Here is a 6,000-nt window from a genome sequence, read left to right as displayed (position 1 = left end):
CACTCGTCAATCTCATTCCTCCCTCCTGATCTTCAACACAGCTAGCTGTTCACCACCACCTAAGGTCATCCTCCATCCAAAGCCATGATATTTTAGACACCCGTTAAACCACCCCTACCCCTCCCAAAATTTTGCTTGTGTATCCATATTGTCCACCCTTTGTGTTCTCCCCTAACCCTCATCATTACCTGCATCCCTTGTTTGTCCGCCTCTGTCTACCTTCTCTGTCTGCCCTGCTATTTCTGTTCCCTTTTTTATGTTGCATCCTGGTCTGTTCTGTGTCCTCGCTCTTACATGAGGTGAGACCATGTATAATTAAAAAAAAATAATTACAGGCACCATACTATTTAATACACAAATGACAGGGCCATGAACCACAGTGGTGTCCCAATGAGATGACACAGAACACATTCAGTACTTACACACGTAAATATAAACCCTTCACACCCAAACACTACACCTTCTTGGCTCACACCCAAACACTACACCTTCTTGGCTCACACCCAAACACTACACCTTCTTGGCTCACACCCAAACACTACACCTTCTTGGCTCACACCCAAAGCGTCACCACACCTTCTTGGCTCACACCCAAAGCGTCACTACACCTTCTTGGCTCACACCCAAAGTGTCACTACACCTTCTTGGCTCACACCCAAAGCGTCACTACACCTTCTTGGCTCACACCCAAAGCGTCACTACACCTTCTTGGCTCACACCCAAACACTACACCTTCTTGGCTCACACCCAAAGCGTCACTACACCTTCTTGGCTCACACCCAAACACTACACCTTCTTGGCTCACACCCAAACACTACACCTTCTTGGCTCACACCCAAACACCACACCTTCTTGGCTCACACCCAAACACTACACCTTCTTGGCTCACACCCAAACACTACACCTTCTTGGCTCACACCCAAACACCGCACCTTCTTGGCTCACACCCAAACACCACACCTTCTTGGCACACACCCAAACACCACACCTTCTTGGCTCACACCCAAACACTACACCTTCTTGGCTCACACCCAAACACCACACCTTCTTGGCTCACACCCAAACACCACACCTTCTTGGCTCACACCCAAACACTACACCTTCTTGGCTCACACCCAAACACTACACCTTCTTGGCTCACACCCAAACACTACACCTTCTTGGCTCACACCCAAAGCGTCACCACACCTTTCCCACGGTGGTGAGCATACATCCGTCTACATTCGATTGAGAAAATTAATTGCAATTATTTTTTCGTTGACGCAGACCGTCCCTGGTCTTTATGAAGACTATTTCTCGGTTCCCGATGAATTCCTCCACTTCGATGAAACTCAAGTTTTCTTATTTGTAAATAACAATGAGTTTTTTTGGAAAATAGGCTCGGGCTTCGTCTATGAAATACGTACTTTGGGTGAGGGAGGAAAAATGAGAAAAGTGGCATTTTTGGGAAAAATGGGGAGAGATGAGTTGAAGAGGAGGGGATTTGAAGGAATATGATTGAGGGGTATTGTGGGGTAAGGGGATGGGGGTGGGGCGATATAGCATGTAACTGGGAAAAAAATCCATATATACGCGTACGTAATAAATAGATGTATCCGATATCAGAACGCTGCGGCACTTATTGGAGCCCGAGATGAAATGCGAACACCGAGTGCGCCAAAAGTAAAAGCGCGATGGAAACATCCTGTAGTGAGGAATGAGAGTCGACCACGAGTCGCTGCCAGTGACCCATAACCATGGCGATCGGCCGGTGCCCACGTGGGTAACAAGGACCGTTATCAGGGCTCCGCATGCGGGACCTGCCGGACGTGATGTGTTTCCTTCTGCATTGGCTGCGAGGAGAGGAGAGGGGGGCGGGTTGTTCGGGTTGGTGGTGGTGGTGGTGGTTGAGGACGAGCACAGAGCGACGTCGTTGTCATCGTCGTCGTCGTCGTCGTCTTGCCCGATTTCGCCTTACCGACATCGTACACATTATAGAGATACTCGAACCATCGGACGCCCCCGCAGTGAGACGCGTGAGCTGCGCGAACGTGGAGGGAAGGCAGCGTGCCGCCAGCTGGGAAGGCAGGCGCAGTCCGCCGGGCGTTGCAACAAAAAGGGAATTAAGAACATTTCCCCCGCTGCGACTTCCCCGTCCATGTGTCGGCTGTTTCGGGGCTGGGCCGTGCCCCGGGTTGTCGCACTCCGCCGTACGGACCATGCACGCCTGAGCCTCCAGGGCCGGTGAGTTTGAAAAGTTTGGAGCAAACTTTGAGTGAGTTTGTTGATGTGCACCGGACGGGTCGTCCGTCCTCCCCCGTCCCCGTCCGCCCACCTTGGATCCCGTGCCAAACGATCCGATTTGACCCTCTCGCTGAGAGATCTACCGAGTCGTGGATCCGTACCCTGTGTACCTTGTGTACCTTGTATCGAGACCACGTGCTCCATCGTGTAAACTACACCGTGATGGTGTTTTCATTTACACGTTAAATTGATTTCGAGTTTTTTTTTTTTTTTTTGACATTTGATATGGATTATTTAAATAACTTGTCACAATGACTGTAAAAACGACGGTTGGTTGTTATTATTATTATTATTTGAGCTCGAATGCAGTGAACCCAAGTGATGTATCGGCTCGATTCGAATCAGGAACCGTTAATTTAATATTTACAAAGAGGAACAATCGCAATCTGTGTCATCTGTCGTTGTGCATGGGTCCGATAAACGCTGGTTATCCAGCTTGTTATAATTTCAATAACGTCGTACATACAGTTCCCCTACATACTATAAACTAAGCAAGAACAATGAAACCAGATTTCATTGACAGAACTTGACAATACAATTGACGTACTGATTAGCTTGACCCCAAAATTGGCTCAAATGTCCGTAAGTGGATTCCAGAAGTGGTCTAAACTCCAAAAGTCCACCAGTAGTCTCAGATCCTGATACTGTGCAGGAGACGTCTAGAGAATGATTTCATCCTCCATTGTACTCAAAACGCATCAACTCTTTCATACAGGTATAAAAATGCTGTCCGTAAGTGGATTCCAGAAGTGGTCTAAACTCAAAAAGTCCATCAGTAGTCTCAGATCCTGATACTGTGCAGGAGACGTCTAGAGAATAATTTCATCCTCCATTGTACTCAAAACGCATCAACTCTTTCATACAGGTATAAAAATGCTGTCCGTAAGTGGATTCCAGAAGTGGTCTAAACTCAAAAAGTCCATCATTAGACTCAGATCCTGATACTGTGCAGGAGACGTCTAGAGAATGATTTCATCCTCCATTGTACTCAAAACGCATCAACTCTTTCATACAGGTATAAAAATACTCATACATGGCCGTATAAACACACTTGCACTCATACGTAGTCATAGCGACGCATGTTCATGTCGACACAGGTGCTCATACAAACATGTATACTCGTATATGCATGGCCACTCAGACACCTATGGTCATATAAGCACATCGTGGATCATATAGATATGTACTGTCTGGTTCTCCTTTCGTATGCAGCAAAAGGTTGTTGGGTTGCATCATTGCTAGGGGGCGTGGCTGTGCTGCTTATGCAGTGCCCCTTGGAGGTTTGTGCAGGAATTTGTAATTTGTTCAGGGTGCCGGTGATAGCTCCCCTACTCTTCGTGAAGGATACCATGGGATCTTTAATGTCGACCAACTAATGCTGGCAGATGGGATGCCCAGTTTGATGTCCATCCAAGGGACGGCACGCACATTGATGGATCACCCTGGCTGTGAAACACCGAGATAACAATATTTAGCTGGTTCAGAATTCAAACCCAGGCTACACAGCTTGGAAGGCTGGTGAGTGTACCTCTAGATAATCTTGTCAGCCTGACAATATGGTCATGTAAATACATATGCTCATATAGACACTGTAGTCAAATAACGTTGTACATACAGCATGAGTTTTCTTCTGTATCCAACTCGTCCACCCCATGCAAGTATGTTTTACATCCTGTTTTTGTCTGTTATGTTCTGATCTGTTCAGTGTATTAGCTCTTCCACAAGCCTAGACTATGTAGACAAATATATAAAATATATATGTGATGTTTGTGTTTGCCCCATCCCTCCCATCCCCCCACACACCCCCAGTGAGTTTAACTTGATAAACTTGAATTGGATTGATATGGTGGAGATGTAGTGCAGGCTTCCTGTGCCGAATATCCTCCTCGTGTGTTAAAGTTCCTTGTGTATGGCAGACTAGTTCATGAGCTGAATACCATGGTACCATCAAGGTTTTAACCCTTTAAACGGCAGCATCTCAATTGTACACGATGGCTCCACAAGTGTGTGTCTCTTGATAACATAACTGTCTCGAACTCGCAGTCTGGGTGCCTAAAACAGTTTAGTTCCAGAAATCACACTCTTAATCCTCCCACACCTGCTCCATGTAATAGGGAACCCTTTACTGCCTGTGGATATCATGCTACTGGTAATTAACGTCACTGGAAAGGGAGAATCCATTGGAATCAGTCTGTGTGTCGGGTGAGTGTGTGAGTCCGTATGCACTTCTACTTTAATTTAGATTGTTCATTCGCACATCGACTGTAATGTATGTATGTATGTATGTTTATTTATATATATATATATATATATATATATATATATATATATATATATATATATATATGCCTGGTGTTGGCTTAATGGTAAGGGTGATCGGCTTGGGATCCTCAGATCCTAAGATCAAATCCAATTCGGCTGTTGAATTAATAACAGGTGGGGTTTACTCTACTTGTCATCCTTCCAAGGTCAGCAAAATGAGTGCCAGCATGCTGGTATACTGTGTTGGAGTGGCGACCCGTCCAGGATTGTGCCCAATAGCCAAGGAGACTACTTAGGTAGCACCAACGCTCTGCACAGAGTATGGTCCCGGATATGCAACTGAGATGGTGCACAGCATTTAGGACCGGATCAAGGATGTTATAATGGTGGGAATTCGTTTGCACAAATTGTTGGTTTGTCTGGGGGCATAAAGTTTGCTAGTGGCAAGGGGGTTGGAGGGAGTGGAGGTTGGGGTGTAACAGTCCGCCTGCTTTCCCATCTTCAAAGCACTCAAAATATGCCCTATGCCACTAAATCCTTTACATCTTTGTGACGTTCATCAAGTTGTGATGACCAGGTGAGAAAAATTAGTAAATATATTAAACGCAGAACATAAATGTTGCTTTTCCATTGCATTTGTAGAAAGATAGAGCAAAATGCCCCTTGCAAGAAAGGTTGGGGAAGATGCCTTTGTCCACCTTGAATATATACTGTCCATGCTTTCGATTAATTTTGTTCAGGATGCTAACCCTTTCCCGTTTTAAATTGCCTGCTATACTGTCAGCCAGAGAGCCCTCAGGTGCAAATGTGTAGCATACCGAATATGTAATTAGGACCGAGGAGGAGATATGGAGAGGGACTTGGCGGAGGGGGGGGGGCATCTTGCATAACCTTTCCTGCCGAGGGCATCCTGATCCACATAACTCGAAATCCATTTCACAAAAACAACATTATTTATTTGCAATTTATAAAACAAACTATGTGAGGAAGAGGGGGTGGGGGTGTCACGAGAGGTGGCAGAGGAAGGGGAGGGGGGTGTTGATGCAGACTGACTTAGAAACACCCCCTGGATTCAACCTGAGCATTGATGCACCGTACATTCAGGTCAAGCCTCCTATAGCTCCTCTTCTTATTTCGTTTCCTGCATTTGGCTCCTGGGAGGGTGGGGGTCTAGGTGGAGGCACAGCTTTGCCACTGATGCAGTGCCCCCTGTAGGTTAGGAGTTTGTAATTTGGCCAGGGTGCCAGCTCTAGATCGCCCACGCTTCCTGTGGCTCATGTCCCCAGCAGTATTTATTGTTGTATCCACGATCTATATTCACCGCAAATTTTTACTTTCCTTCTCAATCGAGTTGTCAAGACGTTGTTTCTCTAAACGCTCGGACAAACCGCACAACGTTGAGGTTCAAACTGACGCAGTAAGTTTCTCAATCATTCAAAACACTCCAAGCGATGA

The 6,000-nt window shown here is 46.1% G+C and overlaps 1 protein-coding gene across 1 annotated transcript in view; it reads left to right on the top strand.

Moving 5' to 3' along the window:
* The first annotated feature begins 1,889 nt into the window (after window positions 1–1,889).
* LOC147017309 (tyrosine-protein kinase HCK-like) overlaps window positions 1,890–6,000 on the top strand; it is a 28,904-nt gene continuing 24,793 nt past the window's right edge. The window contains exon 1 of the mRNA XM_085846804.1: window positions 1,890–2,223. The gene's annotated coding sequence lies outside the window, so the exon portion shown is untranslated. The remainder of the gene's footprint in view (window positions 2,224–6,000) is intronic.

The sequence above is a fragment of the Eptatretus burgeri genome, chromosome 11 (assembly GCF_056783735.1).
Source record: "Eptatretus burgeri isolate ZD-2024b chromosome 11, Ebu_testis_v1, whole genome shotgun sequence".
NCBI lineage: Eukaryota > Metazoa > Chordata > Myxini > Myxiniformes > Myxinidae > Eptatretus > Eptatretus burgeri.
Note: the sequence above shows the minus strand (reverse complement) of the source record. Positions and strands in the feature narration are given on the sequence as shown.